General features: G+C 45.1%; 1 pseudogene; it reads right to left on the reverse strand.

Moving 5' to 3' along the window:
• Window positions 1-9,833: 9,833 nt before the first annotated feature.
• Window positions 9,834-24,783, reverse strand: part of LOC110390684 — a 30,129-nt pseudogene continuing 15,179 nt past the window's right edge.

Here is a 24,783-nt window from a genome sequence, read left to right on the forward strand (position 1 = left end):
GTTGCTCAAAGCCCCAGCCAGCCTGGCCTTGAGTGCTTCCAGGGAGGGCCCATTCACAACCTCACCGGGCACAACCTGTTCCAGTGTCTCACCACCCTCACAATACACAATTTCTTCCTAATACCTGGTTTAATTCTACCCTCTTCCAGTCTAAAGCCATTTCCTCTCGGTGTGTCACTACCTGCCCTTATCAAAAGTCCCTCCCCAGCTTTCCTGCAGGCCTCCTTCAGGTACCGGCAAGCTGCTATCAGGTCCCCCCCAGAGCCTTCTCTTCTTCAGGCTGAAGAGCCCCAGCTCTCTCAACCTCTCCCCATCATCATTAATGATTAGATGCACGATGTCCTCACATGCTTTCTTTCTGGAAGTGGAGGTTTAGTGGCAGCGCGACTCATGATTCAGTCCTCCAGAAACCTTCTTTCTTCCTTATGAGGAGACTGGATACTGAAAACTTCCCCAAAGTCGCTATTAAACAACTGCTGTACCTAAAGCCCAAGGAGAAAACACGTTTCACGTTTAAGACCACAAAACAATCATCTTCTATTCCAATACCATTTCTATTCTCATTTAAATTTCCATGACTAGCATTTCACCCACCCTGCTACGAAATGACAGACTGCGGGAAGAAACGTTCTCAGTAAAGCACGCCAATGCTTAAAGTATTCCTAAAATAACAAGATACAGAAGGGAATGGAAGGGAAGGGAAATGGGGGGTGTAGCGGGAAGAGAAGGAAAGGGGACGGGAAGGAAAAGGGAGGGGAGGAAAATGTGGGCAGAAGTGGGAAGGGAAACGACAGGAAAGAAAGAGAAAGGAAGGAAAAGCCTTCTAGCCCCACATTCCCCTATAGCCCGTAGCCCCATATACCCTGATATCCACCCCTACAGCCCCCCACCCCCCAACCTCCTATAGCTCCACATCCCTCCCTGTAGCTCCCAACAGCCCCCCTTTAGCCCCATATCACCCCATGGAGCCCCACAGCACCCTATCCTCCTGAGGGAGGAAAGGGTAGAATACAGTTTCAAACAAACAAGAAAAGATGGATGTGGGTTAATGGGGCAAGGAAACCCACAAGTTGCTGATGCTCGTTGGAACTGAACTGGAGACTGCGTCCTGAAGAAAACCAGCCAAAGCTGGATCACCCTCATCAACCCTGCCAAGGTCAAGAGTACACAGTGAGGAAGAGATACGGCCTTCATCCTCACAACCCCCAAAGACAGCCAACAGGAAGCACTACGCATGCTATAGGGGTGTGACTCTGGGGTGGGGCATATTATAATTTCTTGGAATTAATTGTAACAGTTCCTCCCTCCCTCAGGAATGCTAAGAATATGTATGCCTTGGATCTTGAAATACGGAAGTTTTCTCCCTTTTGATGTGCAAGCTAGGATGGGGATACCTCCCTTGCACCCGGCGTGTGGACGCAGCGCCATAATAAGCATACCTGCTTTATAACCTTCCCCGGTTGTGATGTTTGTTTCCGCAAGGCATCACCGAAGTGGCTCTGCGGTCTCTGCTGCCCTCCTCTGGCCGCCGGGCGGTACTGCAGGCACTGCAGGCTCCGCCTCCGACGCGGCCACGCACCGAGCAACATGGCTGCGCTGTGTGCACGTGGCTGCTTACCTGCAGCGCGCGGCGGGGTGACCGGAACCGTGAGGCACTGCGAGGGGAAGAAGCTCGGTTGCCCGGCACGGGACGGGACTGGTGGAAAAGCCCGTTCAGCGGCTCCTAGGAAAGCCGGCAGCGTGCCGCTTGGGGTGATTCCGGAGCCGCTCCGTGCCGGTCCCGGGACGCCCCGCTGCGCTGCGCTGCTCCGGCAGCTCCACGCCAGCACCGCGCGCCACCAACCGCCGAGCTGCGCGGGTTCCTCTGCTGCCGAGAGCGCTTTTGAATGGCTGGGGGCGGACAGCGACGCCTGTCAGTCCACCGCGGCAACGAGCCGATCGGATGCCGCGAGGTGCTCGGGGGCAGCTGCGAGCCGAGCCGGTCCGTTCCCGGGGCTGCGAACGTGGGCAGAGATGAAAGACAGCGCGGGATGGGCGAGGGACGGCGCAGAGAGCGGCAGCGGGGCGAAACAGATGCTCACACTGCTCGCGAACAGCTACAGAAAAGAAAACCTCCCGCCCGCCCGGAGCAGCAGCGCGTGCAATACCGAATCGTGTTCCATGGGCGGCAGCGGCGAGGACCGCTGCGCTAGCGCGCGTGCGCGGTGCTGGGGCGTGCAGCTGACGGTCACGTGCCACGCCGAGCCAATCGGGTGCCGCGGCGCGTGCAGGCGCCGCTGGCAGCAAAAGCGGTCCGTGGTCCTGGGGTCGGCTCGGGCGTAAAACTGCCCGAGGAAATCATAGAATCATAGAATTAGCTAGGTTGGAAAAGACCTACAAGATCATCCAGTCCAACCATCCACCTACCACCAATAACCCCACTGAACCATGTTTCTCAGCGCTATATCTAAATGTTTCTTGAACACCTCCAGGGTTGGTGACTCCACCACCTCCCTGGGCAGCCCATTCCAGCGTCTGACCACTCTTTCAGAAAAGCAGTATTTCCTAATGTCCAGCCTAAATCTCCCCTGGCGCAACTTGAGGCCATTCCCCCTCGTCCTATCAGTAGTTACAAGAGAGAAGAGGCCGACCCCCAGCTCACTACAACCTCCCTTCAGGAGTTACAGAGAGCAATAAGGTCTCCCCTGCGCCTCCTCCAGGCTGAACAATCCCAGCTCCCTCAGCCGCTCCTCATCAGCCCTGCGCTCCAGACCCCTCACCAGCTTTGTCACCCTCCTCTGAACACGCTCCAGGGCCTCAATGTCTTTCTTGCAGTGAGGGGACCAAAACTGGACACAGTACTCAAGGTGGGGCCTCACTAGGGCTGAGTACAGAGAGACAATGACTTCCCTACTCCTACTGGCAACACTATTTCTGATCCAAGCCAGGATGCCATTGGCCCACTTGGCCACCTAGGCACACTGCTGGCTCATGCTCAGCCGAGCATCGACCAATACCCCCAGGTCCATTTCCTCCACACAACCTTCCAGCCACTCTGCCCCAAGCCTGTAGCGTTGCCTGGGGTTGTTGCGGCCAAAGTGCAGGACCCGGCACTTGGTCTTGTTGAACCTCATCCCCCTGGCTTCAGCCCAGAAATCCAGCCTGTCCAGATCTCTCTGTAGGGCCTCTCTACCCCCAGGCAGATCGACACTTCCTGCCAGCTTGGTGTCGTCTGCAAACTTACTGAGGGTGCTCTCAATGCCCTCATCCAGGTCATCAATAAAGATATTGAAGAGGACAGGCCCCAGCACCGTGCCCTGGGGAACACCACTCGTGACCGGTCGCCAGCTGGATTTAACTCCATTCACCACCGCTCTCTGGGCCCGGCCCTCCAGCCAGCTCCTTACCCAGCACAGAGTGTACCTGTCCAAGCCACGGGCTGCCAGTTTCTCCAGGAGAATACTGTGGGAGACAGTGTCAAAGGCTTTGCTGAAGTCTAGATAGACCACATCAACAGCCTTTCCCTCATCCACCAGACAGGTCACTCGATCACAGAAGGAGATCAGGTTGGTCAAGCAGGACCTGCCCTCCAAAAACCCATGCTGGCTGGGCCTGATCCCCCGGTTGTCCTGCAAATGCCGTGTGATCTCCCTCAGGACAATCTGCTCCATCACCTTCCCTGGCACCGAGGTCAGGCTGACAGGCCTGTAGTTCCCCGGATCCTCCTTACGACCCTTCTTGTAGATGGGAGTCACCTTGGCAAGTCTCCAGTCTTCTGGGACCACTCCAGTTGACCAGGAACGCCGATAGATGATGGAAAGCGGCTTGACTATCTCCTCTGCCAGCGCCCTCAGTACTCTCGGGTGGATCTCATCCGGCCCCATGGACTTGTGGCAGTCCAGGTGGAGTAGTAGGTCTCTGACTGTTTCCTCCTGAATCATGGGGGGTTTATTTCGCTCCCCATCCGAGACTTCCAGGTCAGAGAGTAGAGTGCTCTGAGGACAGCTGGTTTGGCTTTTAAAGACAGACGTAAAAAAGGCATTGAGAACCTCAGCCTTTTCACTGTCCTCAGTAGCCACATTCCCAGCCACATCCAGTGAAGAATGGAGATTATCCTTGGTTCTCCTCTTACTGTTAATATATTTGTAGAAGCATTTCTTGTTACCTTTAATCCCAGCAGCCAAGCTTAGTTCAAGCTGGGCCTTTGCCTTTCTAATTTTCTCCCTGCACATCCTAACAACTTCTTTGTACTCTCCCCGAGTTGCCTGTCCCTTCTTCCACAGGAGGTAGATTCTGTTTTTCTCCTGGAGCCCCAGGAAAAGCTCCCTGTTCATCCACGCTGGTCTCCTTCCCCACCGGCTCATCTTGCAGCTCAGGGGGACAGCCTGTTCCTGTGCCTTCAGGACTTCCTTCTTGAGGAGCAACCAGCCTTCCTGGACCCCTTTACCCTCCAGGACCGAATCCCAAGGGACCCTCCCTACCAGTCTCCTGAACAATTCTAAGTCTGCCCTCCAAAAGTCCAAGGTCGCCGTTTTGCTGTCCCCTCTCCTGGTTCCACCAAGAATTGAGAACTCTACCATTTCATGGTCGCTCTGCCCAAGGCAGCCCCCAACTTCCACATCTCCCACCGCACCTTCTCTGTTTGTAAACAGCAGGTCTAGCAGGGCACCTCCCCTGGTAGGTTCTCTCACCAGCTGCAGAAGGAAGTTATCTTCCATACACTCTAGAAACCTCCTGGACTGCTTCTTCTGCACCGTGTTGTATTCTCAGCATATATCAGGGAAGTTGAAGTCCCCCATGAGAACAAGGGCTGGCGATCGCGCAACTTCAGCCAGCTGTTTATAGAACGCCTCATCTGTCTCTTCATCCTGGTTAGGTGGTCTATAACAGACCCCCACCAGGATGTCTGCCTTGTCAGCCTTTCCTGTGATCCTAACCCATAGACATTCAACGTTGTCTTCCCCAGTTGCAAGCTCAATAACATTAAAACTGTCTCTAACATAGGCAACGAAGGAGGGGTGGTGGCGTGGCTCTCTATCCTTTCTGAAGAGCTTTTAGCCATCCATCGGAGCACTCCAGTCATGGGAGTGATCCCACCATGTTTCCGTAATGGCAACTAAGTCATAGTTTGCCTGCCACACGAAGGCTTCCAGCTCCTCCTGTTTGTTGCTCATGCTGTGGGCATTGGCATAGACGCACTTCTACATAAATAGGCAAGGGGCAGCCTGGATTGGAAGCGGGGTGGGGGGAAGTATCGCTGACCCAGTGGTCCAGCATCGACTGCTCACCCGCAACTCAGCGCCTGGGCGAAACGGGTGCCACTTATACGTTCTTGGGTGCATGCGCACTGTCACCTGGAGGACTAACTACAATAGAGATTGGCGGATTAGCTGTACAGAGCGACAAAACGTAATGCGCCACTTCCGCATGCCTGCGCGCATGCGTCCTGCCGCCTGCCGCACCAAACCGAGACAGCGGCACTGCCGCGGATTGACCACGCGGTGGCAGCACAGACCGCGGAAACAACAATTTCGGGCTTGACTGAGGCCGCAGCACAGTCCGTGGCATTCTGTTCTTTCTTTTCTTTCACGACAGGGGAAGAACAGTTGTAAAGAGAGAAGAAAAAAAAAACACGAAGAAATACAAGGAAAACTTCCCCAAACCCTGGAAACCTGTGATAAGTGCTTTATAGATATTCATTTATAGATATTCATAAATATCTATAAATAATCAAATTGATATTGTCATGCTTTTTTAATTTTTTTGTGCATTTGTTCCATTGTTTTTTAAATATTCACACACCAAAATCTAACTACACAGCAAATTTAATGTTAACGAAATGAAGGCATGCTAGCAGAAAGCACAGGGCCATATTAATGCTCTCCCAGCCTCTGCCTTGTTCATGTATTAATGCATTTGTTCACAAATTCCTTTCTTGCACTCCTCATTTTATTTTTGGCTTTTCTTTCATTCTTAATGCAATAAAATGGGTAGTTTTAGGCTCTAAAAAAAATCTACAGGCAGTCACTGCACAAAGCCACAGTTTTGAGTTTTGTGTGGACCATTACATCGTTTCCAGAAAGATTAACGAAAACTGCTGTTTTCTACCCAAGTTTACAGGTTAAAAAAAAATTAATTCACATGCATAGGAGGAATCGGTGCCTCACAGCTGCCTCTTGCAGGACTGCCTGAGAATTGTGTGGGTCCATCAGGCTCAGCTGCAGTTTTTCATCTGCCCTTTTCCAGTCCTGCTGCAGCTGGAGAGAAAGCATAAGGGCACGGGGTACGCAGAGCCTCCCCAGCCAGCTCCAGCAGTCCCTCCTGCCAGCACTCCCTTTCCCCCAGACCATTCCCATTTCTCAAGCAGGAACCCTGTGGGGCTGAGGTGGAGAGAGCTGAAACCAGAGAGAAACAAAAGCCTTCTAGGACTCCTCTGTCCCACTGCCAGTTGTTCCATTAAAAAAAAAAAAAAAAAAACTGTTCCAGAAAGAAGCAGACCTGAAACTGATTCGCCACATTCCCACAACAGTTCGGGGACTGAAGATTTAAGCAGTAATTTATTTTCAGTGGAATAAAAAACAGTGAAAAGCAGCAAGGCATTACCATCCATGTCATGAGTTTTATTTTAGATCCTCTATCTTATTCTGTTGAAGGGAGAGAGATACCCATCCCTATTTGCAAAGACGATGATGGCTGCATATTCTCAGTGATGTTAGAATAAAAAGGGCAGAAGACAACTTGTCTTTGCCTTGTGTCAATGGTTCCTCATGTATCATTTCCCAGGGAAATCTTTCATCAGGTGGTCTATCTACTCCATCTTCAGTTGTTGATTTATCACCTTCTTTTGAACTTGCCTGCATCACCAGAAAGCCAATCACTTTCAACAGAGAATGAGTCACTTGATAAGGAATCTGAGAAAAAATGAATCTTCTTTTAAGAGGTTCCTCACTCTAAAATTCAAGAAGAGAACTGAAAATAAAGTAGACATTTATGTTTCCTCTTCAAAGGTCCATCAGAGACCAGTTATCAGGGGCCTCCAATGCTGATGAAGCAGGACAGGAGCCTAAGTAGCTCACCTCAACTGAAGTCACATGTAGGGCACGTCCATGCATCTGAGTCTCCTTCAGCTGTTCTTTTCAAAAAGAATGGTGAGAAAATGAACGCCCAAGTCTTTCAGCAGGTGTGTGTCACAAGTGGAATCCTTTGAGGATTGACCAGTTCAGACCACCTGTCATGCCACTCCCATTAACAAAACCTAGCTCCTTTTCCCAATGCTGACACTTCTGACTATGAGAACGTTCCAGCTATAAGCAGTGACTATGAAAATATACCAATTCCTCCGCAAAGATCCACCAGAGCGGGAACTTGCACTGAGTTTTTTGAAGATTCCAGAAGGGCATTAGCTGCTACTAATGAGAATGATGGCTATGTGGATATGAGCTGGTTCACTGGCTTTGAGAACAAGCAGCAAACCACAGACCAAGAAATGGAAGGCTACTATAATAAACTATTACCTAAGACTTGCTAATCTCGGCCTGAGAGGCAAGGCCTCTCCTACTGTAGGCAGATCCTTCACATTGCTTGGCTTACAGTCCTCCCAGAAAATGTTTAAAAGCCAGATTGGAAGTATACATAATAAGCCTTTTTCAGTGAAAAAAAACAGACACCAAATTAACCCCATACCAGTGAATCTAGATCCTACAGTTTGCAAATAGAAGCCAAAGAGCAATTTAAAATATGTGGTTTATCCAGTGGATCTACTTTTTGTGGCTTTCTTGGGTGCAGGAAGGTGGGGGTGAAGCATACTCTGTTCTTTAGTGAGAAATGACTTGTCAAGAGAATGAAAAGAGCCTATTTGCCTGAAGGACTCTCAAAGCAACGATATACATGTGCATTTATTTTTATACATATAATTCATCTTTCGAAGTACATCAGTTAAGCATAGACCAGAAAATCCCAAACCATCAAGAAGTCAGACCACGGGTGTCCAACTTTTTGGCTTGCCTGGGCCACGCTGACTGAAGAGAAATTGTCATGGGCTGCATACACAATAGGTAGCTCTGAAAGTAATGCCTCCTATCTATTTCCATGGAAACAACAACCAATACAAAGGTCACAATAACACTGCTTAAATGAGCAAATTCTCAGCTACAAAACACTATTTTTCAACAGTCACCACCATTAGCTATGCACTTCTGTCAGTGATGAACAAGAGCCTGTATACTGTGCTCGTAAAAATCTGCACCAGCAGAGGTGAACCACTATGGCCTCTGCTGAAACACACCACCCACCACCTCACTGTGCTCACATTCACCCTTTGGTCTCCATAAGCATTCAGCAAGTGTTGACAAATGTCAGTGGGTACCATTTTTTTCCCGCAGGGAGGAATGCAATGGCACACCTTTGCTCAATACACACTTCCATGTCAGACACCATTTTGTCAGACTGCTCCTCTGCTGCTGTCTGTCACACAGCAACAAAATGTATAGAAGAATCGGTAGGAAGGTTCAGCCTGTGCTGCCGTCCCACCAACTTCCACCTCTGACACCGTGGGACAACATAACAAAATAGGAGGCGTTACTTTTGGAGCATCCCTCATATATCCATTAACTTTATTATTTATTCCCATCAACAAAACTTCTTTTTTTTTTTTCTTTTTAACAAGAGGGCAACAAAAGCATAAAACGAGTGGGATATTCAACCTTGTTTCTGCAAAGCCAGTGCATCGTTGTCTGGTTCAGGGGAGGTGGTTGCAATTGTTGGTAACTTTTTAAGGTGTTAATCAGAGATTTTTGATGATTTTTTCTCTTCCTGGGCTTCATCCTTGAAAACAGTTTCTCACAAATGTAGTACTGCCAAAAAAACGATGACCTGAGTAAGGTGTGATTGCAAAGCAAGGGGTATCTTCCTGCGGTAAGAGAGGTCTTACAGAAGTAAGGCGACATGATCAATTTTCCAGTTGAATATCTGATTGTAACTATTCATATTCCATTTGAAAATTTGCAGGTAATGTATTTTTGTCAGCTGAAAACGGAGTTGCAAACATAATTTTTTTTGTTTGTTTGTTTGCAATCTTGAAACCTCAAATTCCTTAATCAGAACAGAAAGCATGGCTGCATGTTTTTCACTGTTCACAGGACTGTGTTTAGCCAGTGAATCAAAATGCATAAAGTTATCTTCCATAACTTGAGTCAGGACTGCGCCCCTCCCCGTACCCTGGTTTTAGCCCAGACAGTGACAATCTCACATTGATATTTGGTTGTTGCTGAGCGATGGGTGCGCACCTGGGAGGGGACGGACTGCTCAGCAGGGAAGAGCTGCCGCCATGATGGCACTGGGCAGGGGGCAGCTGCAGGATGGGCTGTGCCGGGCCGCAGGCAGCCCAAGGGTTGGACATGCCTGAGTCATGCTGTACAATTAATGTGGTAAGTCGCCTGAAAGCCTAGCATTATGGATGTTTGATAGAGCTGCGGATTTCTGAATCAAGTAACTGTCTGAAATCATACACATTGAGATTAATAGCAGTCTCTAATCTCCATTCCATTAGGCTATTTGCAACCAGGAAAATGTTTAGAAACTACCCTAATAATTACATAGGAGTAATGCACCAAAGACCTTTTGAGTTAATATTCCATCATTACATTCCTATTGTCAGATTACAGCATACAATCATCACAGAATCACCAAGGTTGGAGAAAACCTCCAAGATCATCCAGTCCACGGTCCACCTGTCACCAATATTTCCCACTAAACCATGTCCCTCAGTACAACACCTAAATGTTTCTTGAACACCTCCAGGGACAGCGACTCCACCACCCCTGGGCAGCCCGTTCCAGCACCTGACCACTCTCTCAGAGAAGTATTTCCTAACGTCCAGCCTGAATCTCCCCCAGCACAACTTGAGGCCATTCCCTCTAGTCCTATCTCTAGTTACATGGGAGAAGAGGCCGACCCCCAGCTCACCACAACCTCCAGACAGGTAGCTGTGGAGAGTGAGAAGATCACCCCTGAGCCTCCTCTTCTCCAGACTGAACACTACCGTTACCCTCATCATCCCCAACTCAAAGTAATACAATTCTCAAGTCCCTCTACGATACAGCAAACTCTCATGTAGTTAGAAAAAATTAAAAATCAAGGCAAGATCTTTAACTCATTTCATATCTCTTCTTAAGTTACCAGCAAAAACCTTGTTCTGAGGTCACCCTCTTTCAGATGTCCTACTCTGCAAACACCTTTTTTGGTATGGTATGTTATAACAAGGAGTTTTTGTTATTGTGCTGGACCAACATTAAAATATCTTCTTATAGAATACCTTCTTATAAGCTATCTTCTAATAAGACATTTTAATGTTGGTGCATACCAATAACATGTATTTCATGCAGACTAGACACTAGCAGATACTTATTACAGGATGACAGAAAAATTATGCTCAGGGACGTACCCAATTCAAATACTGAGTGGCTTTCATTAGCAAAAATCCATGTCAGTGAACTAATACAGTGTATTAGTTCAGAGATAAGGCAGTTCTACAACTCAGTAACCTAAACAAACAAACCAACCAGCAAAAACATCATAGAACTTGTAATTAGGAGAGATGTTTCTTAAAAAAAAAAGAAAAGAAAGGAGGGGGGAGGGTAAACAATTAATTTTGGGTTGGATTTATTCAAGAGTCTCTCCATTGTTACTGGATATAGCAGAACAGCTAGCACAATCACCATGGTAAAAAATCCACTATGTGTTAAATGAAATGAGGAGTTTGACAGAGCTAGAAAAATTAAACTTTTTAAAAGCCAACCTATTTAAGATAACTGTCTTCTTTTGACGAGTCGCAGGTAGGGCCTAACGTTTATTAAATCTGACAAAGATACAGGGAACACTAATCTACAACTGGGGGAAAAGAAGTTAATTTTACTTTTCAAAACCTTTGCAAGCAACACTAAAAGCTAACCTGCCAAGAATATTCCTGTTTCACTTCCCATCCTTAAGCGTTAATAAATGGATACAATAGTACCTCTATGCAAGAGGCCATCTGTAAATTATTACAGTGTCAAGTTGAACATAAAGGTCATAAAGGTACAAGAAAGCAACTCCCTGCAGTGTCAGTCAGCACTATCAATTCTCAAGAAGTTCTTAGGCCTTAATCACAACACATTTGATATGTTTCAGCAAGGCACGGGCATATACTGATGCACAGCTAAGTCATTAGAAGCCATGTATGCAGGTTTCTGTTTATCTCCCCTTTCACAGACTTGCCAGCAAAGGTCAGTTACTTCCCATAGAACTTCTTGTTCAGAAGAAAGATCGGAAGATTGACGTTTACTTTTGCTCTGACAAATAACTTCGGGACTGCAACACCTTCATACTGCAGCTGCAAAAGATCCTACCAAAGAGAATATGTTCGTGAGTGAGGAATCCTTAACAGTGCACACAAACTTATACAAGACGTTGTAATAAGGCATGTTTTTGTGGAATATCTATCACAAAATACATAACATAAGCTAGAAAAATGAGAGCTAAGGATTCAGACTTTTCAGCTGTTCATGTCTTAATCTGTGCTTATCAAAAATTACAGAAAGTCATCAATAGAAGGTCAAATTTCAGCTCTAGACCATGCCAGGCTTTTCATTCGCCTAACAGCCGAAAAGCTCTCATGTTTAGAATCTCTTTTCCGTTTGCCTGATTTTACTATGTCAACATTACAACATTCCACAGCATGGCTCTCTAAAAAGCTCCTCTGCTTTAGATGCCAGTGAGGTGGTTTGGAACAATGCAATGTATGTCACAGAAAGAAACAACTTCTTCATTAGTACTAATTACACGATGCCAATTCAGTTTCCCCAGTATTTACATAGGCACGAGTTCTAGTTACACTTTCTTCTCATCAGTGATGCACCTGACAAAGCCGCAAGACTCCCTGCACCAACTCATCTCAACAATTAATTTCTTTCTGCAATCTCCTCTTTAGAACAGTGCATCTTGGAGAAAGCATTCAGGCAGTGCAACCGCAAGGAACACTGCATGTATTCCAAAATCTGAATCTTACTCCTGGCACCAGAATAAACATCAAAAAGCTGTTTCTACTGTTTTCTATAAAAATTCCAGCAATGTGAGACTTCTTAACTTTAGTCATTGCTAACACTATACTTGGATGAGCAGTGGCAGTTTGTTCATTGTTCCCCTCTCAGAACAGCTGCTTTTTTTTTTTTTTTTTTTTTTTTTTTTTTTTGCAAAGCAGTGCTACAGTGACACAGCGGTTTTACCAACATGTGCTTGAGAACCAAGCAACCTCAAATAGCCACGTGAACCAAGAAGTCTGTGGCCAGCTCCAACAGATCAGCACTGGAATGAACTACAGGAATTTCCAGAGCAGTTGTACATGCAATGCAGCTATCCCTCCCAGCAGTCAGTCAGGGACTGCAATATAGACATACCCGTGAGCAGAGTGCTCCTGTATGCCATTTGTTTCAATACCCCTGGGACACCCACGATTACCATACCGAACAATGCTTGGGGACCAAGTTTTGGCAGACACACACACGTGGTCAGAGATGCCAGACATAACAGTAGTGCTGTGGGAAGAAGAATGGGGACCATTTGGGAAAACTTGTCTGTAACCCTGTTCCAACAGACTCATGTAAGTAAAGGCTGAGGAGTCATAAGAACTAGACAGCTGAAGAAACAACTAGGCGCAGGGTCACAGAAAGACTACTGGTGACAAGTAGCTGAAGTCACCACAGCCAAGCCCAGGTGACTGCTGCCACAGACTACTGATCTCAGCTATAGCAAAAGGTTGCCAAAAGCACACACGTGTGTGTGTGTGTGTGTGTGTGTGTGTGTGCGCGTGTGTATGAGTGTAACTAAGAACACAGAGTGACATAAAGCTTTCATTAGTAAAGAAACAAATTAGCCACAGTTCCCCATTGGCATTGTGTCTGTTTTGTCTGCAACAAATCTGTTGTTGTCAAGATAGCTTTTCATAGAATCATAGTATGGGTTGATGTTGGAAGCGACTCCAATGCCCACCAGCCCCACCCCCACCAGATCAGGCTGCCCGGGACCCTATTCAGCCAGGCCTTGGGCACCTACACTTCTCTGGGCAGCCTGTGCCACAATCTCACCGCCTCTAGGTAAAGATTTTCCTCCTAATATTTAATATAAACCTACCCTCTTTTAAAGATGTTCCCCATTTTCACACTGTTCAGGCAGAAAACATACATTCATATTATTCTTACCTGATAATGTAACATTAAGGTTTCCATCTGTACCCCCATGAATTTTGCTTTTACCTCAGAATCTCCTACTTCTTCTGTTGGACTGATATCAAATATTACATTTTTAAATCTGTGAATTTAAGAAATTAAAAACCACAGTTCATGAATCATAGAATTAGCTAGGTTGGAAAAGACCTACAAGATCATCCAGTCCAACCATCCACCTACCACCAATAACCCCACTAAACCATGTTTCTCAATGCTATATCTAAGTGTTTCTTGAACACCTCAAAGGATGGTGACTCAACCACCTCCCTGGGCAGCCCATTCCAGCACCTGACCACTCTTTCAGAAAAGCAGTATTTCCTAATGTCCAGCCTGAATCTCCCTGACACAATTTGAGGCCATTCCCCCTCGTCCTGTCACTAGTTACAAGAGAGAAAAGGCCAATTCCCAGCTCACTACAGCCTCCCTTCAGGTAGTTATAGGGAGTGATGAGGTCTCCCCTGAGCCTCCTCTTCTCCAGACTGAAACATACAGTCCCTAATGACACAGAGGAAGGACATATCAGATGAAAGCTAAAAGATAAATTTCTAATTCTATTCCTAAATTCTAATCTTATATCCTCATTTGGAATGAGAATCGGTACAACAATGAATGGAAGCCTAACGTTCTACACCTGCTAGGTTACCTCTTCACACAAGCACAGTAGGAAATACAGTGATTCAGACCATGTATATCATCAGTCTACTTCTGCTCTTAGACATGCCCATCCCACTTTGTGGGAAGTACAATACTGAAAAAAATCCAGTAACAATAGCTTCTGTATATCGTGCAAAAGATAGATCAACTACTCAAGGCCAGCAAACTGCAGCTGAACAAGCTCAGGTCAGCCTTGAGAGTTATTAACTGCATTAGCAATACACTTGAGGAGGAATCCTTCCATAACAGGGACTGTGGATCATGCAGGGACAAAGAGGGTGTTATCTTAAAATCCTATTAAACTTACCTGCCTGAGATCAGCTCCTATTTAACCAGAAATAAGAGAACAGCACATGATCAGTTCGTGAGGTTTCTCAGCCCTGTGCCAGTCTATGTAGTCAAAAACAGCATGCAATGTTTCCCTCTTTTCCCTCTTTCTCTGGGAAAGCTATTTAGCTCTAATGAGTTTTTAAGGAACGCTTACTGGTTAACTTGCAGGTCCTCAATCTCTAAAAGCACTCCCTTCTCATGAAGTTGAGCTGCAGTGTATTTTAAAGAAATCTTCTTCCTGTTTTTGCCTTTCATCTCTCGAGGCTTCTTAGAGACTCTGGAGGAAAGAAGGGATTAAAAAAACCAAACAAAATACAGTAAATATTTCATCCTAAGTGGATGAGTGGCTAGAACCAAAATAGATGGTTCAGCTAACACAGCTGATGTATTTCTACTACCGAGTTTATCTACACAGCATCTGTAGTTAAGATCAGATCTCTGAATTTCTACTATTTACCAATAACTATACAACAGAAGCAGAAAAAAAATAGTACTTCGTAAGAAGCACTACTGTTTATATATCAGGCACAGGTTCTAATGGTTAACAAATTGTTTTTACTGGTACTCTGAAAACAGACCCATAAGAGTTACTTTGACACGTAACAAAATTTTTAAAAAAGTAATTGACTATTTAGATGATCCAGGACATTAGGTATATTTGTGTACGGCCCATTGCCCTGGTAGATTTAGACTTTTTCATTTCTCTTCAAACTCATGTACTGATCTTGTGTCCAAGGGTCATGCCATTACAGTTCCCTTTCTTGCCCTGTCCAACTAATCCCTACTCTGTTGCCTATCCTATATCACTGCATTAGAGTTAAAATTCCTACCTGCCCCTTTGAGAAAACCTGGACTACCTTACACTTTGGACTCTATTTTAAACCAGAATACCTGATGCCAGCAATTTCAGACTTAATGCCTACTACGTTTCCCTTTTTCCCATATTTGTGTTTCACTCTTTTCAACAAGCCACAGGTGTACTAACCCAACTCTGGACTTCCTTCATAGCAGACAGGTATTGTCACAGCATGTTCAGGTTAAAAATGAAACAGGGAAAACAAACCCAGTTATGCTGAAAAATTTTCTAAGGCTACTGAGGACTATGCCGTGCTGCCTGCCAAGGTAAAGAGAAGAAAGAAACTCAGGGTGGAAAGGCATAGCTTTTCTTACAGGAAAACCTGAATTGTCTTCCACTGTACCAACTCCCTCTGGGACAAAGAGAGGCCAAGTCACGATTAGTGCTGTTTTTAGCAAAAGAAGTTCTCAAGCAATCAAAAGGGACTGCAGGGCTCTGAGAAAACGGCTGAAGGGATCGGGAGGGCAAGTAGTGTTCTCCTTTGCCCTCTCAGTTGGTGACTGGGATCCACACAAAAGGAGGAGGGTGCACATGCTGAACGAATGGCTTTGAGAACGGCGTCACACTCAGGGCTTTGGGCACTATGGCTTGGGATGCAGCCCTGAGAAAGGGGGAATGCTGACAGCGGATTGGAGGTGACTGACTAGAAGGGCCACAAATATTCCAGGGAGCAAGCTGGCTGGGCTGGTTAGCAGGGCTTTAAACTAGATATGACAGGGGAAAGGAGTATACTGGGTGACAGAGAAGAGTGTGGGAACACTGTCACCTTGGGAGGGGGTAGGGGAAAACGCCAGGCTTGTCCTGGAGGTATTAGGGAGGGCTCCTCCGAGAAGGCAACAAGGCCAATAGCCCAGCTGAAGTGCCTCTATACCAATGCAACCAGCAGGGTAAATAAGCAGGAGGAGTTAAAACTGCGGCACAATTGGGAAAGTATGACCTAATTGGTATTACGGAAACATGGTGGGATGAATCCCAGGATTGGAATACTCTGAGGGCTACAGGCTTTTCAGAAGGGACAGACAGGGTAGGAAGAGAGGAAGAGTTGAACTCCACGTTAGGAAGTGGATAGATCATGAAGAGCTGTGTCTGAGAAACAGCCATGATCAGGTTGAGAGCTTATGGGTTAAAATCAAGGATCAGCCCAGTAAAGGGGATCTAGCGGTTGGGGGCTTGCTACAGGCCACCTGATCAGGGGGAGCCTGTTGATGAGGCCTTCTTGTTTCAGCTGCAGGAAGCATCGTGCTCACATCACAGGCTCTTGTCCTAATGGGGGATTTCAACCACCCAGATATCTGCTGGGATAGCGGCACAGCAGGTGGCAGACGATCCAGGAGATTCCTGGAGCCTGTTGATGATAGCTTCGTGGTCCAGGTATTAAATGGACCAACCCAAGGTGAAGCCTTACTGGACCTGGTGCTCACCAATGCAGAGGAGAGCATTAGAGAGGTTAAGACTGGAGGCAGCCTGGGCTGTAGTGACCACACCCTGGGGGAATTTGTCATCTTGAAGAATGCAGGCCTGGCAAAAAGCAGAGTTGGGACCCTGTGCTTCAGGAGAGCACAATTCCAGCTGCTCAAGGAACTGCTGGATGGGATCCCCTGGGAAACCATCCTTAAGGGCATAGGTACAGAACAGAACTGGAAGCTCCTTAAGGACATCCTTCTGAAAGTGAAACGGCTCTCCATCCCTCAGCAGAAGAGGTCAAGCAGGGGGGGCAGGTGACCGATGTGGCAGTGCAAGGACCTGTAGCTTAAACTGAGGGAAAAGAGGGAAATGTACAGGAAATGGAACCAGGGTTGTATAGCCTGGGAGGAATACAGGGATGTTGTCCACATATGTAGAGATAGAATTAGGAAAGCCAAGGCACAGATGGAGCTGAACTTGGCAAGGGATGTGAAAGATAGCAAGAAGGGGTTCTACAGGTACATGGGCAGGAGGAGACAGGCCAAGGAAAGTGTTCCCCCTCTGATAAAAGGTAATGGAGAGCTGGCTTCCTCAGACATGGAAAAAGCTGAGGTACTCAATGAATGCTTTGCCTCAGTCTTCACTGGTGGTCAGGCTTCCCATGTCTGCCAGGACCCTGAACCTCTAGGTAAGGGTGTGGGGAGCAGATTCTGTCCCACTGTAACAGTGGAACAAGTCCGAGACCTCCTTATGCAATTGAATATATGTAAGTCCATGGGGCCAAATGATATCCATCCTAGGGTTCTGAGAGAGATGGCTGATGTGGTTGCCGAACTGCTTTCCATCACATTTGAAAAATCATGGCTGCCTGGTGAAGTCTCCAGTGACTGGAGAAAGGGAAATATTACTCCCATTTTTAAGAAAGGGAGAAAGGATGACCCAAGGAACTACAGGCTGGTGAGCCTCACCTCTGTGCCTGGGAAGATCATGGAGCAGATCCTCCTAGAAGCTATGTTAAGGCACATAAGAGACAAAGAGGTGATCCGAGACAGCCAGCATGGCTTCACCAAGGGCAGATCTTGCCTGACCAATCTGGTAGCCTTCTATGATGGAGTGACGGCATCGGTGGACAGGGGAAGGGCGATGGATGTCATCTTCCTGGACTTCTGCAAAGCCTTTGACATGGTCCTTAACCACAACCTTCTCTCTAAATTGGAGAGGTGTGGATTTGAAGGATGGACTGATCAGTGGGTTAAGAATTGGTTGGCTGGATGCAGCCAAAGGGTTGGGATTAATGGTTCTGTGTCAGGGTGGAGGCCGGTCACAAGTGATGTCCCTCAGGGGTTGGTCTTGAGACCAGTGCTCTTCAACATCTTCATCAGTGACATAAACGATGGCATCGAGTGCACCCTCAGCACATTTGTGGATGACACCAAGCTGAGCGGTGCAGTTGATACATTGGAGGGAAGGGAAGCCATCCAGAGGGTCCTTGACAGGCTGGAGAAGCGGACCCATGAGAACATAATGAGGTTCAACAAGGCCAAGTACAAGGTGCTGTACTTGGGCCAAGGCAATCCCAGGTATTTATACAACCTGGGGGAAGATCTCCTTGAGAGCAGCCCTGCAGAGAGGGACTTGGGGGTCCTGGTGGACGAGAAGTTGGACATGAGCCAGCAGCATGTGCTGGCAGCCCAGAAGGCCAACTGTGTTCTGGGCTGCATTGAAAGAGGAGTGGCCATCAGGGAGAGGGAGGCGATTGTCCCCTGCTCCTGGGCTCTTGTGAGGCCCCATCGGGAGTAGTGTGTCCAGGGCTGGGGCCCCAGCACAAGAAGGACGCAGAGCTGTTGGGAGGAGTTCAGAGGAGGCCAGCAAGATGATCAGAGGGCTGGAGCACCTCTCCTGTGAAGAAGGGTTGAGGGAAGTGGGCTTGTTTAGCTTGGAAAAGAGAAGGCTCCAGGGAGACCTCATTGTGGCCTTGCAAGACTTGAAGGGAGCGTATAAACAGGAGGGGGAACGATTATTTCCATGGGTGGATAGGGATAGGAGAAGGGGGAATGGTTTTAAACTGAGACAGGGGAGGTTTAGGTTGGCTATTAGGAGGAAGCTTTTCACTGCGAGGGTGGTGAGGCGCTGGAACAAGTTGCCCAAGGTGGTTGTGGATGCCCCGTCCCTGGAGGCATTCGAGGCCAGGCTGGACGTAGCTCCGGGCAGCCCGCTCTAGTGGTTGGTGACCCTGCACACAGCAGGGGGGTTGAAACTCGATGATCATTATGGTCCTTTTCAACCCAGGCCATTCTGTGATTCTATGATTCTTTGGTCTCAGAATCAAGATCTGACAGTTAATGATACAGACAGTGCCCAGTCTCAGGCAACAGTGCTCCTGAGCCAGAGGACAACACCAAAGAGTGCCTTCAATACTTTGCAATCAAGCTTGAATTATTTCTGGCATAAATTGCATCAACACCTTCCTTACCATTCACATCATAGATGATTTCAAGTACATCTGGTAAATGCTTTTGAAGTCAGTGTCACCTTCTTCTGGTGCACAGGGAAATACTGGCATATATTTCAAGAAGCTCAGTTAATGTAAAAATATTTTTAGATATATAATTTCTTCCTGAGAGATCACTGCTCCATCTAGGCCATATGTAAGTTGACCTGAGGAACTCTCAGCTAAGCTACCTGGCATCAGAGCATGTGAATACATAACAACGTCAGGTAGCTGCTCTATACATCCCAGCAACAGGCACTTGCTTAAAACTAGCCAGAAGCCAGTATTAGTACTAAGTTCTCCCAGACAAAGAGTCTGACAACAACAAAATCACTGACTGTCCGTTGCTCTATCAGGCTACTAACTAACACCTCTACTACCCAAAAAGCTATTCATTTCAGAGTCAAGCGTGGGGGACAGAGTGCAGAGGCAACAGAAGTGCATCGTAAACCAAGGAAAGGCAAGTAACAGGAGATGTTTCCCACAGCAGGGAAAAGGCTACAGGGAGAACATCATAAGTTACCATCGTTGTCTCCTGCTTCACTAACAGGATACAGACACATTCTGCTCAGAGGCTAAATAAATCAGCTGGCTCTCTAAGAGCTAGCAACTTTTAGCAGTACAGCATCACATATGCTAGACATTCTGTTACTCATAGAATTTCCTCATGTCACACATATTATATTGAAAATATTCGCACAGGACATGGTTCAGGCAACACAAATAGGGCTACATCTTAATTTTTATCAATAGACTTCAGAGTTAAACTAAGAGTTGAATTGTGATGAATGCTATGGGTTATTTACAATTGTCCTAACAAATCATTCATATGCAATTAGCTGCGAACTACTGCTGTCAGACTTCCTCACAACAGGAATATTTTCTTTTCTGGTAATTTTTCTCCTCCAGAATCATCACAGACACACACTTTTAAAGGGTGACAAATTCTACAGTGACAAAGAACTAGCAAGAACAAATTTAACAGCTGCAGGATTTAAAGGAAATGGCTACAATCTCAGCGTATTTTGAGCAACAGTTCCACATTTGCTTAATTTAAACTTCAGTTCTCTTTCACAAACCGAACAGTGTGAAAATCCAGGTCCTACTCTGCCTCTTCTCTTGAGAAATATACCAGGTAGTTTATCTCTCACTTACTTCAGCAGAATTGTCCTAGCATCCATCTCTGCATTTTCATCACTGGGAACATTAAATGTATTAGTGAGTGTAAAAGAGAAACCTCCATCTTTGCTAGCACCTCCCTGTTCAGGTCATTAACATTGCCAGACCCTTCCCCTGTCAAGTGGAAAAAGATTTTATAGATTACCTCATATTCTTTACATTCTTGACTGCTACGGCTCTGTTTTTTTTTTCCCCTCCTATGTAACAGACCACAGAAAAACGATACCATTTACCGTCAAATTTGTCATACACCAGTAAGAGCTTTTAAAAACATCTTAAATTTATCCGACTTTTTTTTTCCACAAAATTGAGAGACTGTTCACACACCAGAAAGGCACCACATAATCTCTAGTTTATATACCTGAAGGATTTACGTGTATTCCACACTGTTTCTCAACATCTCACTCTCTACAAAGAGGAGAAGCTGGCCTGCCAGTAATACTTTATAAATTAAAATATCAGTGTGCTCTTCTGTCCATGCTCTCAATAGAATGAATTTTCCAATCTAAAAATAAAGCCCCTCTTAGTGACCAAGTTTGTAATTCTTCTAAACCAAGTAAGCCACCCTGTCAAAAGGAATTTTTCTTGTTCCAGCTGTGGCTGAATTCTCATAGGAACAGTTGTTAGGTTGCTTTTTTGCCCCCTCTCCCATGCCCACATTTTAAAGGGCTGCAGAAAGATTCAACTTTGACATTAACTGCTGCAGTCAAATACAAACAGGAGAAACGAAATGGTGAAAGAGGGTAAATTCTAGTTAAACTCAAGGTCTAGGTTCTCTCACGTAACACTTCTGTTCTTTGTGCACACTCAGAAAACATGCCTGCAGTCACTAGAAAGTTCTAACTTTTCCTAAGAAGCAACTTCAAGGTAACTATTTTGATGTCAGTGCATTCTCTTGAAAGCTGTGTCCATCCATGCCCCAAGGCCTGCAGACTAGATTTCATGCTTACAACAGCTGTAATATAAAAACCAAAGAAAAACAGGCTTGCGCAACTTTTTCATTTTTTACATGGTGAAGCACTAAACTTGGGCTTGGATCCTGTTTCTAGAAAACTTCCATGGATTAGTAACAGCGAAGTTAGATCGTTCCTCCCTCCAACTCGAAAAAACAATTTTTTTTTCCTATTCCTACTGTTCCTTTATCAGATATTCACTAATGGATACACTCAAAAGGAGGGAAAGAAAGTTTTTTGTCCATATACCAAAGATTGCATTTCTCCTGTGTGACACGTGTCACTTAATATACTTATTACTAAACTCTTAAGGAACACAGATCTCCAGACAGTGGATAGACCTTTGCAAATAAGCTGGGATGCACAAAGAAATGGCTCCAACATGAGGGAACAAAGATCACATTCCGAAATTTCTGTTCATCTTCTAGAAATGGGAGTGGTGCGACATAAGGTGTTCGGAGACAAGAAAAGAAAGAAGCCAGGCATGTTTTTTTCCGCAGGGTAACGAGTTCTGCAGTCAGAAGAATAAACCAGAACAAATACTCTGCTCTTCTAGAGCACACACTTCCAAATGACTGCTGATTATTCCTTTCATAGTTTCTTTACTGCACTTCAAATCATCTAAGGCAATACTGCATAATTCTGAAGTAAAACAGATCACCTATTAAGGACTCAATTGTAGGAACTTCTCCAAGATCATCCAGCAACTCGTGAATTGGATCATTATGTTCGGGAGCAATTGCATCTTGATGGTCTAAGAGCAGCTAGATGAACAGAAAAATAAATTATGTTGTTAATCATAAATCCTTTTCTACATAGTGAAATTACATTAGTTTATGCTAGTATCTTTTAGAAGATCTTACCTTCACTGAACTCTGAATCTGCAATATCACCGCTCAAAGTTGTGCCATTATCATACACTCAGATGCTTCCAAAATAAACTTAAAACACTAGCAAATCACTAAATTATAAAAACTTACAAGCTCTTGCACTCTACAGTCAAATGAAAGCTTTCATTTTTAGATTTGGTTACTTCAGGTTTCAACAGAAGCAGTATTTTCTGTGTGAGGACTGCTTATAAGGAGCAACTGTGACTGATGGATACTTACAGTGTGCACACTGATGATTTCACCAACAGAAATATAAATAACTGGTTTAGTGAGAATCACCAAGTCAGAATATTCACCAATATTAAATTTATCCTGCAATTCAGGAACCACACAAACAGCCTGAAAAAAGCATCTTAAAAAAAAAAGAAAAAAGGAAAAAAGATAAATCAGCATACCTCTGAGTCACAGGGCCTACCAAGAGCATCAGCTCCCCATCATAATCCCAAGTAAAGTTATTCTTCTCCAAACTATGGTACCCAAGGCATACTACAATTTGACAAGCTATAGCTTATCAAAAGTAACCTAGAAAATTCAGTTCTTATCACTGGCCATGTTGGCATTAGCTCATTGTCAGTACCTGCAGGACAAGTCAATGGATTGAATGACCTTGTTCACCCATTCTTCTGTCTTAGCTGCAATAATAATCCTCACTCCCAGCCACCTCCAGTTTTCTTTATTCCAGAAGTGAAAGGTATACATAAGCTCTTCATTCAAGAATTGTCATCTTATTACACAAACAGCTAAGTTCCAGTCTGTTTTATTCCAAAGTGCAATCCAGTTTTCACATAGAGAACTAGGGTTCACACAGGAAAGAATGCGTGCCCAATCTAGTCGTTCATGGCCAGAATATGATAGTAAACACACAGAAGAACAACCTTTACCCTGGAGACTTGTATACCAAGCCAAGTGTTTTGACCATCTCATTCATATACTATATGTAGTTCAAAAAATTTCAGGTACACATTTTATATGCCATTATTATCAATGCTTATGGAAGCCTGGAGTACAATCTCTTATTTTCAGACTTCCTATTTGACAGAGATGGAATTTATCATATTTAAAATTCATCATTCTTTTTTGTTTGCAACATTATCCTCTGCCAAACTTCTCAACTTAATCAGCTGAAGTCTTCTACCTGAATTTCTGCTATGAGTGTGACAAGTATTCATTAATGATGCTTAGATGTGCATTGTCTCTCATGAACATCTTACTGGACGCAGCATGCTGCAGCATCTTTGCAACAGAACCAAGGTTTCTTCGCTGCTCTGTGGTCAGCTGACCTCCAGCTGAAAGATCAATTATGTCAAATGCATCTGGTGCAACAATGGCTGGATTCATGTAGCAATAATAGAGCAAGCTGCCAATAATCTAGGAAAAGTTGATGAGAAAAAACCACATGAAGAAACAATTGTATAGGCCTCCACTGAGTTTTACTGAGGGTTTTTTTTTTTTTTTTATTACAGAAACTACTTTTTTTTTTTTTTTTTTTTATACAGAAACTACTCTGAATGAGTTCTGACAAATTACTTTCCTGTGAACTGTAGGCCCTATTCAAGATACAGGGTCTACTGTGCTGCCATATGCAAGCACATGCTATCCCAAAGAATCTACAGTGTTAAACTAAATATAAATAAATAAATACACAACCTGTCAGCATAAAGCCCTAAGACTGAGCACTGCTAGTTCCAGGACAATGCAACTGCAGATATTCCTACACACAAAGATTTTCAAATTTGATTTCTAAAAATATACAGGCAGGCAACATTAAAAGTTACTAATTAATTACATGAACATAAGAAAAATTATTACAAGAATCAAACATAATGTAGTCTAACAGAAGGCAGAACAGCTGTAGTATAGAGAAACCTGGTGCTGCAGTCTCATTAAGGGATATTAGCTAATTCTTAACAGAAGTGTGCAGAATTGACTATCTCCAACAAAGCAAAAATGGTGAAGCACCACAAACCAAGGAGCTAAACTGAGAAAACAGCAGCTACTTTCTGCCCCTTTTCCCAAGTCCTTTTCTCTTTCAGAATAACTCTTTGATAAACCAGCAGAACCTTCAGCTACAGACCCCCAGTTAAAAACAACTGAGAGTAACTGAGAAACCATTTAATCCAGAGGTAAGAAACTCAGAGGTACAGAAGATGAGAGGCATTTGACATTTCAAAATCCAATTTACCTAGCTAAAAGTGAGCAGCAATAAACTCTGAGGAACCAAAGATAAAGATGTCACATTACCCACACGCTCATATATACACTTCTAACCTGTATTTGGTATTTTGCCTACAGTAATTCCAGCAACAAGAAGAAATTAGCCCAGCATGCTGACGTACAGCAGAAGTTCTCACACCACATGCTTCAGTATTTTCTAGTGTTTCACATACATTTGCAGAGAGCCAAGTCACAGAATCTTGGCTTCTCCTGCTTCACATGTGATTTGAATGCACAGAAGAGATCAGAGGTGTGAAGAAACAGATGAAAACAGAACGAAAAAGCTTAGCCATTGCTAAGCTGACCCAGAAACTAACTGCTTTCAGGAAGGTCATGGTTTTGACAACTGTCTCATGCAAGCTGCTGCTGTACTATCCCAGACTATGTCACATGATCACAACTGTCAAAACTGTTCACTACCAGTCATAAGAAATACAGCTGTGAGAGAAATCATGTTAATATTAAAGCCTGTAGTAGGAAGACAAGAACAGTATGTTGTACGAGTAGTTTCAGGCCCTAACAAATCTACAGGCAGACACCGCACACAGCTGCAGTTTTGAGTTTCGTGTGGACC

This window comes from Numida meleagris, unplaced genomic scaffold (assembly GCF_002078875.1).
Source record: "Numida meleagris isolate 19003 breed g44 Domestic line unplaced genomic scaffold, NumMel1.0 unplaced_Scaffold180, whole genome shotgun sequence".
NCBI classification, from domain to species: Eukaryota; Metazoa; Chordata; class Aves; order Galliformes; family Numididae; genus Numida; species Numida meleagris.